At 41.1% G+C, this 10,086-nt stretch overlaps 1 protein-coding gene across 7 annotated transcripts in view; it reads left to right on the top strand.

The window, feature by feature from the left end:
• Window positions 1–2,544: 2,544 nt before the first annotated feature.
• The window catches only part of DAB1 (DAB adaptor protein 1), an 831,182-nt gene continuing 823,640 nt past the window's right edge, over window positions 2,545–10,086 (top strand). For all 7 annotated transcript variants that reach the window (XM_089515261.1, XM_089515260.1, XM_089515257.1 and 4 more), the window contains exon 1: window positions 2,545–2,835. The gene's annotated coding sequence lies outside the window, so the exon portion shown is untranslated. The remainder of the gene's footprint in view (window positions 2,836–10,086) is intronic.

Below are 10,086 nucleotides of genomic sequence, written 5' to 3'. Positions count from 1 at the left end.
ATGCTGTTGTAGTGTTTTGCATTTTCCACTCTGTACTTTGTCTGAAATAGAACTATTCAGTAGTGACCAGTGACTTTTAGTGATGGAAATGACATTTGTAACTATTCGTTTCCAGATTGAAAAATGGGTTTCCCAATAGTTGGGCAACCTGATGGTGAAGAAGAAAAAAATACCAGCAAGAATATTATGCAATTTTGCAGAGGAATTATCCTGCAGAGAAAAAATACATTGTTTTGCCTCTCAAAATTGTTTTCTGCACAGAAAGTGTGTTTCTTTCTCAGAATATGAGGAAGGCAAACAAAAAACACAAGCTTTCCTTGTCAGAATATTTTTTCTGAAATATTTCACAAACAGTGAGGGAATGCTGAAAAAGAATATTTATTTTCTCTTACAGCAAAGAGAAAACCACTATAATTATTTGTCTTTGCATGAAAGGACAAAACAGTTCAGGATTTACATCCCTAGTGCCCTCCATGTCAAGACTGCAGTGAATCTACTCTGGGTTTTATTTTAGACTGTAAAGGAGTGTAGGTGATAGAATTCAGTACTTTGGCTAGCTCCTTTAAAAGCCAGAGTGGATTCATCACACTTGTGACTGGAAGCCACCAGATAACAATTGCATGTCTTTACTTGTGGAGAACCACAAACACTGAATTTCAGCAATTCTGTATTTCAGATTAGAAAGAAAATGCATGTGGGGAACCAAACAATTGTATCATTCTGCCAAGCAGTATTAAAGATTTCTTCATACACTATAAAGAGAATTATAAGTGTAGAATTAATATTGTACAGTTGAATGAGAAATTATTCACATGTTACAGAGGAATTATTCTGCAGAGAACAAATCAGTACACAACATCATTTTTACACTTTTGTGGACACTTTTGTTCATCCCATTCAGTTTCTACAAGCCTGGTGGGACAAGAATACTTTCAGTTGTTGATGGAATGAGAGCATCCTTCTTGGCCTCCCTAGGAAGGGAGTTTTAAAAAAAACCCATGTGGTCTAATGCTTTTTACAGGCTGAGAAATAAACAAGGAGCATTTTCCCTCCACATTAATGCTCTGTCTGAAGCTGAACCCGGGGGGGGGGGGAGGGGAGAGCAGAAAGAGATGAGAGGACATAATGTTTCATTTTGCTGCCATTTTGTTTCTTGTTTGATCCATCTCCCCAACCTCTGTATTCTGAGATACAAGATTGAAGAGCATCAAATAGATGAGGCATTAGAGCTACATGACTGGAGTGAGGGACTGTATTTGAAGATACTGATGTTTCTCTTTCTGATGTTTTAGTCAAAGCAGCACCTTAGGCAGCAAGTACAGTTGGAAGTACTGATAGGTGTTAAAAATCCTGACATGAAAGACAGCAACCTAGCTTCAAACCTGTTTGGCTTTCACTGATTTTTGCTCTTCACCATTTAGATTCATAACCCAGTTTATACATAATGGCCCACACAGTGGTGTCACTAGTGTGTGTGTGTGTGGGGTGCAGAAGAAGAGTGAGATCCAGTTGGGCCCTTCCCCATCTCATGAGGAGTAGGATAGGATGGCCCAAGGGAACCCCACCCCCGGCTCTGGATGACACCAGTGGCTAGGATGTCACTGGGCCCACAATAGGTGGTAAGTCAAGCCTAAACACACACACCAAGTAAGCAAACATCATAAGTCCAGACCAAATATATGTAAGAGGAGGAGGAGAAAGCATACAGTTGCACAGAAGCATTCTTATGATCCCAAACAATTTTGGGCTATTTTCATACACAACCATCTTTAGCCCTGGCCTCCAGCATTGAGGTTCAAACTAGTTGCAACACCACACACATAACTAGTAATTGTGTGCCTGGTTTCTTAAAAGTAAACCAGAAACATGGAGGACTGATCCACTTTGGAACCTGTTGCAGTCCTAAGCTAAATCAGGGCCAGGTGTGATTTCCATGTTGCAGAGATGGAAGTGCCGGGGAAATCGCAAATTATGTGAATGGCATTACTTGTCCAGTGTGGCCTTTCAAACTGACTATGTTGAAATATGTACCAAAGAATTAGTTGTAAAATGCAGGGCACAATAAACATCTTTTTAATGCACCTGCACAGGCATTTCCCTTTTGTTTTCCTGGGAAGAGAACGATGCCACAGATACTAATTTCTTTAAAAAGCTGCTCTATCAGACACTCCCCCTAGCCTTTCCACTCATATTCCTGTCAATGATTTTTCTTTCTTTTTTTGAAATTTATTTTCTTTTTGAAAATTGAGAGAAAGAGAGGGGGGGGGGAGCCTAATGAACAGGGAGAGTCTAACCTCCAGGTGATAACATGCTTGTTTTGCTGCTCCTGCTGAGACACAAATAGCCTGCTGATGAGATGGAGACCGCAGGGATGATTAAGAATGTTCAGATGCAGAAATGCAACTGCCTGGCAAAAGCTCAGGGGCAGTAGGCAATGAAATGCTGTATTATGCTCTCCTATTACAAAGAATGTGGTAGTGATGTATAAGGTATGAACGATGTGGCCTGCAGAGTACCAGAAGCACTGCCTTTGCTGCTGCTACTACTGCTATTTCTGCTGCTGTTGCTTCTGCTGCTGAGAAGGAGATGCTCTTACTGAACTGAAACTGCTGAGGATTTTCTCACTAGGAGGATACCCGTTTCCGAGTGCTTCTCTCTGAGGATCTACTGAATCTGCTGCTGACAGAGTGACTGGTACAGATACACATGCAGGGGTTACCCCCCAGAAGAAAATAGCTGTGCATATTGATTTAGGAACAAAAGAGGGGGGGAAACATTTCCCCCTGCAACAAGAGGATGAGTAGGGGGCTGATGAAGAAACAAACCTGTCTGAAGGTAGGAGAAGAGATTTTGTTTCTTGAATGTACTGAACATCAGGGAAGGGGGTGAAGGAGTAGAAAAGATGATTCTGGATCTGTTGCAGTTGTTTTAGTTAAATGTCATGCTAATGTCTGGGGTCTTCTTTTTAAGATATGGGTAAATGTGCACACCCTCTTTTTCAACTAATGTCTTATACTGGTTCTTGGCAAAGCTTATTCTCATGAGGATGATCATATTCGGCATTTTGGAGAGGATCAAGGTTCCTCTATTGCTGGTGAAGGGATGGAGGGGAAACCTCCCCCTGCCCCCAGGAAATGCCTTAAACAGTAAGGATTTCCTTCTGCACCATGTAGGATCTGACAACTGGGTGATGGTTCCTCTTAACTTTTCAGTTTTTACAGTGGTAGAGATGGTGGGATGCAGTGGAATTACACAAGCAGTCCTGAATTTGAGTTGGAAGTTTTGCCTTTTCACTCCCACCACTATCAGAAACTGGCTGCTGTCAGCCTCACTGTATGTGACTGGTGTAAGTTATACGCAAAGGCAGAGATTCCAGGGAAGGAATAAGAATCTAGCAGCATGCATTTCTCCTCTGTCTTTGCCACAAGGGCTAAAACACAAGGAAAGGTACATTTTATTATGCAAATGTGGAAATGTGAATTCAGTGTGTGTCTGGCAAGATCCTTTCCCCATTCAAGCTTAAAATCATTTAACTCCTGCATGTCTGAGCCAAAGCAATGTGATTTAAAATACTGGTTGCCCTTCCAGAAATGAAACAGATAAACCTATAGAGTTTTTGACTTCCTAGTTTAACATTCTTGGGCTCTCCCCTCTTCCATCTCATTTTCTTATGCATATGTGTGGTAGTAAGTGTTTCCCATCAGTTTTAACATTGGTGCCTAAATAAATATTTTGCTGCCCTTCACACTGCTTCTCAATGTGTTTCCAAATGTCAGGGATTAATCAATTAGACTAGTGGCCAATTAAGCATAAGCTTGTAAGAAAATAATTATGTATGGCTATATGGGGATTTGACTGGTGATGTAGTATACTATAGACCCAGCTATTAAAGATTGTATTCTGCGGCTCTTCTAACAAACATCAAAGTGCAGCACTGCAACTATAGAAGCTCTTGAAGGGTTAATCATCTTTCTGGGCTCAGTAAAACACATTTTTCCAATACTTTTTAAAGTAAAATAGAGAGAATGAAACCAAAACCACCAAACTCATTTTCTTGTCTGTCATTAAACATCTGGTTTTTTGAAATGTTCCCTTTTGCTTGCATTATGTAGCTGGCTGGTATGCATTTGTAATATTTAAAATATTGCAGCACCATGGGATGGAAGGCTACAGTTCTATGTTTGCTGAAGACAGTCATTTTTACTGATCTTGTTAAATAAAGACAATATTCAATGAGAATGTAGTTGTGCTTCAGAGCAAAATTTCTCGTTATTACCACAGAGATTCTGGCACTGCAGTATTACAATACAGCCATATTAAAAGGTTCTCAGAGCATATAACCCTCTGATGCTTCATCTTCAATAGATTTAGGTAATTCTCTGGAAAATAATAACATTGGATTTAAACAATCTAGGCTAAATTATATTTTGTTTGCATTTAAGCTTCTTGCAGATATTTATGCCAGAGGTAAATGCAGTGTTTGCAGAGTGCAAAGAAGACATCCATTCCAGAATATAATTTTTGGCAACAGGTCATTCTGCTTTAAAAAAGAAAGATTGCATTGCCATAAACTCCTTGGCTGTGTGTGTTTGCCTGAGTGCAGATGCAGTTTCCGTATTCCTTTGCTAGGAAAAGTGGGCGCGTTCTAAACATTACTCTTAGCTGAACTGTTTGCTACCATTTCCTTCAATGATGTAAAAAGGGCTAAATAACAATAAATACAAAAGAGAAGCCAGGATGAAAGGAAGGAGATATTCCTGAGGGATTACTGAGATGGCAATTTCTTCAATATTAGGGCTTGTTCTGAAATATCCTCTTATTTTTAAATTGTACATGATTGCACTGAGACATCAAATTCAATTCAGTCAGTGAGGAGGCTGGCAATATGTATGACAGTTGTTTGACACCAAATCCATGGTTTCATTCTTAAAAGGCAAAGGAAGACAGTCCAGATGCAAAGCTTCTCTGCTTGCATGTTAGCCCTTTAACCCTTTGATTGATGCTTAAGGCTAGTCCATAAGCACTAGACCTTTTAACCACAGTCACCAGCAAATTCCCATTGATAGCTAACACAGAAGATGTGTCTTGGTAGTTTTCAAATTGTAAAGAAATGTCATTTGTGTTTTTCAACTCTGACTTGTAATCTTCAAGAAGGAAAACTATTTCTGTTACATATTTGAAGAGATTTCTGACACAGTGGGTGCATTCTTGGTTATTTTGGCTTGGCACGATGTTTAAATGTGTCCAGTCAGTCAATGATTATGACAATGATTAGTCCTCATTAAGTTGCTTTATCTACTTTTTGCAACAGTTAAATAACGACACTACTTAGGTAGAGCTAACATGTATAGAAGCTGAGTGGTAGGGCACATACTTTGAATCCTTGGTGAAAAAGGTCAGGCAACTGTTGATGTGAAAGACTCTCCTGCAGATCTTGCAGAGCTACTGCCAGCCAAAGTAGAAAAAAACTGGTCCAGATGTGCATGTAGTCTAGTCTGGTAAAAAGTAGCACTTATGTTCCTAACTAGTGGATAACAGGTATATTTTTTTTCCATATGGAAATATGGCAGCTAACCAAACAATGGTCCCAGGAAAGATGGAGCCAGCTCCACTGTAGCTGCCATATGTACATTATGGCTGTTGTTCAGCATGAGCAGTAGGAACTCATCTTTCTCTATAAAGAAAGGCCTCCTGAAACCAAAAGCCCTCTTCAGTTCTGGCATATTGACTACCTACAAAATGAATTGAGAAAAATATTGGGCTAAAATCACCCAATTTTCATATGGAATAGTGTCAGTGCATTGCAAGCGAAGACCACTTGGGTAACACTGGGCAGTAGAGTTGTGTGGCAGTGTTCAGTGTTAGCTGAATAGAACAGCAATTGGGGAGAAAGTAGGGCAAGATTAATACAATTACCTTGTGTCCATCTTCCTGGAGCAGCACAAGACCAATACTTTCTAACATTTGTGTGACAATGTTCAGATAGCTGAAGATGGTTGCCATACTGCCTTTTATTTATCTCTTCTCTGGACTAGACAAGCCAACCTCCTTCAAACTTTTCTCATAGTACATAAGGCTTGTTCAGGCATGATATGCCATATTTTCTTGATTGTGAGAGCAGGTCCAGCCCCACTCCCTTCCTCATTGCTTTCCTCACTGAAACACTGCATCTTGCTTATGTAAAAAAGCCTCCATGATAACAACAACTTCTCCCCCTTTGACTCATTGGCTTCCATGTGAGGAAGGCAATGACAGTAGATGTGGGATTAGGTTCTCTCCTGACCTCAAAGAGGGCATGGTGAATAATGTCTGAACAAGGCTATAGTCTTCTGGACATATAACAATTTGTAGCTTGTTTTGTTTGTTTTTTTATTTATATACCACTATTCCAAAGATCATAGCGGTGAACAGCAAGTAAGCTAATTAGCAAGTAAGTTAATTTGCCCCCAACAGTCTGGGTACTCATTTTAGCGACCTCGGAAGGATGCAAGCCTGAGTCAAGCTTGGGCCCTTTTGCTGGTCTTGAACTCGCAACCTTGTGGTTTTGAGTGAATGGCTGCAGTACAGGCATTTAAACACTGCACCATCAGGGCTCCAGTTCTCAGCTTTAACCAATGGTTTCATAACTGGACACAAATGAGGTTTGTCCAGAGTGAAATGGAGGAATACCATCTTGTTATCTACATATTAGACTTCTGCTGATACAGCCTAGAATGTTGTTGTTGTATCCCTTCATACTATTTGCGACTCATGGCAACTCTAAGGTGAACACATCATAGGGTTTTCTTGCCAAATTTCTTCAGGGGTGATAGTGGTCCCATTGCCATCCTCTGAGGCTCAGAGAGTGTGACTTGCCTAATGTGTGTTTATGTGGCTGAGCCTATCCTGGCATTAGCTTTTTAAGCTGCTGATTCATATTTAGTTTGTGATCTACCATAATCTTTAAGTATTTTTACATGTTCTGCTGTTAAGCCTATTAGCATTAGAAACATTTGCATGCCCATATTATACTAAATAAATGCTATTTTGCATGTTAGTACACTTCCTGTTCCTTTATTTTTCCATACTCTCTTTGTTCCTGCATCACTCTAATCTGTATCCATTTTATATCTCTTTCACCTCCATTAGACTGTGTATTTGATTATGGACAAGCAATGTTAAGTAAAATTTCTCCTATATGTTTTACAAAGAAGACAGTGGCCCAGAATAGATGGGTAGGAAAAAGTAGCTCAATCCTGCTTTTTCCCAAAGTGGGTCAAAATCCTATTGCCTGCATGGCTCACTCCCAAGGTGGGCCAAATGTGCATGGCCCAACTGCATGGCATGGCATCAAGCCAAGCTGCTAGGTATTTTTTTTTTTTGTTGCCTCCCCACCAAGCATTCACACTGTTGCATAAACACATCACCATCAGCCCCAACTTACCACCCACTTAGACCCCATCCCATTGAATGGTAACACCTTTGGTTGGCCACACAGTCACATGAGCAATGCTCTGCCCGTACAAGGTATTGGAGCATCAGTGTGCAAGTGATACATTGGCAATGCACAATCTTGCCTCCTTCACCCCATGTTCCCCCTGTTGGGCTGTCTGGTTTCTGTATATTATAATTACATCCATTGGAGTTGTCACACTTTCAATTCTTCGCTTTGCCATATCTCTGCACTCACATTGGAGTGTTCATATGCAGTATTAGGGTTATGGTTAGGATATATTGCTCCTTCAGAACTGCTCTTACATCAGGGCATTTATATGCAGGGTTGAAGCTGCACATATTCCATGCTAAAACAGATTATCCCAGCTTCTTTTTGCTCTTGTTTTAACCCCGGAGCTTGGCTTTAATCCGGTTTCCGCCTACTTTGAAGGTGTGTGTCATCTAAATGTCCCACCTTCAAAGCATGTGGAAACTGCTTTATTTTGTCTATCTGCTCCACCCCATAGTTTCCTTTTGCCAGAACCTGTGTGTGAATGTGGTACTCATTGTTCAGTTTCTGACTTGACAATTACTGTGCTTGAGATTTCCCAGCAAAGCCAAGTGTCATGTATCCTTTATTTTTTTTCAACTAATTATTCCTATCTATGTGAAGAACTCTTTTGAAATTCATTTTGCAAACTTCCATCCAGTTCTCTGTCCTCTCAAGAATCCAAGAGGAAAGGTTTTGGTGATCAAGAAGGTGAGAACCATGCAAATGTAAAATCACTGTATTGTAAAATAGATTTTGCTCCCTGGGTAAATTGATTAAATCTGCTGTACACTTTTGTAAAAGTCAAAGTCCTATACTTGATATTTCAGTAACATCTTCACATGTTTTCAAGTTGTTATTGTGTATTGAGTGCTAGATTTTAATCTCTTGTGAAGTGAAAATGCAGTGGCAGCATACCATATTATGCACACAGAAGCTAAAGTTTTAATGTCTGGCTGCTTCAGATGAAAATCGTCTTCAGTGAGTGAGCCCTCTCAAGGGGACTTGGAGAAAATGTCTGCTGCCAGTCAAAGGAATTACTATCATGCTTGGGATAGGCTAGCAGTCTAATTCTCTATAATTAATTATTTAATTCATTGATTGATTGTTTCCCTGCCTTTTTCCTAGCCAAGGACCGAAAGTGGCTTATAATTATTTAAAACAAAAATTCAGCTGAAATCTCATTTTGCAAAAGTTAAAAACCTACTAAACCACAGAAAAGAAAGAAACAGGGTTAAAAACAATTTAAAACACTTTTATATAGAGCAGCTACAGAAATCAACTTCTTCATCCTCTCTGTTTACAGGAATATGTGACACTGGATCATCCCACAAAAGTGGGTACTGTTTGCACTAGGCACAGAACAATAGTTGCACATCATCACACTCATAAGGGTTTGACACCATATCAGCTGTTATGGTTCCTGCCTATGAGCCCTGGGATTTTTATTTCCTGGGGATATTAAGAATTCTCTGTCAGAGAGTTCTAATGTTCAAGGAAGATGACTATGGGGCTTTACATATGGGCGGCGGGACACCACCCCTTTTTCCCCCAGTTGAAGGCTGCGGCAACTGCATGCAGCAGCCTCCAAAAGTGGCTTCTTCTTGCTCCCTGGAAGGGGTGTCTGAATAGGTTATCGCATGGGGGCAAAACCGTCCCCTGATGTGTTCTAACGAGCACGGGCGCGCACGGAGCGTGATGGGAACCCGATGGGGCCCAGAACGCTAGTTTACCGCACGGTAGAATGCTGCCACTGTCACTGGCATTCCCATCGGGTTCCCGATGTGTTCCAGGAGGCACCATTTCTGGGAACGCTTTTGAAACTGTTCCCAGAAATGGCGCCTCGTGGAACACATCGGGAACCTGATGGGAACGCTGGCGGCAGCGGCGGCGTTCCACCGTGCGGTAAACTAGCGTTCTGGGCCCCATCGGGTTCCCATCACGCTCCGTGCACGCCCACGCTCGTGCTCGTTAGAACACATCAGGGGACGGTTTTGCCCCCATGCGATAACCTTCATAGACATGGCAGCGCACCATGATGACACCTGTTCCAAGCTGTGCTGTTTGGGTGCTGCGTTGGAGGTACATCATCATGGTGCACCTGTGTAGACCAGCGTGTGCAACAATGACACTCTGTTGGTGGCAGTAGGGCTTTGAGTGTGCAGATGCTCAGCCCTCACCTCATCCACAGGCCGGTGCTTTTTGCCGGTCTGTACAGGGCCTAACTCTCCCCACCTCAAATCCCAGGACTCCATAAAATGGAGTCACAACACTTAAAGTGGTATCAAACTGTTAAAACTGTGCAGTGTTAGTGCACCTCATATTAGCAGGCAAGAATTATTACTAGATCAAAACCCAGAGCGGTACAAAAATGTCTAGAATGACTATATAGTTGAATCTGATATTTCTTGCCTCACATGTTCACTAAACTCATGGTTGGTGTGAGCGTGTTCATGCTGGCTTAATCTCCTGATCCTTCTTCATGAAAGTCTAAACTAAGTATGCATACATAAGTGAATTACAGTCCTCCCTCTGTATCCATGAGGGATTGCTTGCAGGACTCTGCTTGGATTTTAATTCCACAGATGATCAAGTCCCTTATATAAAATATAAAATAAAATTTG

Source organism: Sceloporus occidentalis, unplaced genomic scaffold (assembly GCF_023333645.1).
Source record: "Sceloporus occidentalis isolate IW3139 unplaced genomic scaffold, rSceOcc1.0.p SCAF_3, whole genome shotgun sequence".
Taxonomy (NCBI): Eukaryota; Metazoa; Chordata; class Lepidosauria; order Squamata; family Phrynosomatidae; genus Sceloporus; species Sceloporus occidentalis.
The sequence above is the reverse complement of the archived record's forward strand: the minus strand, read 5'-3'. Positions and strand labels throughout refer to the sequence as shown.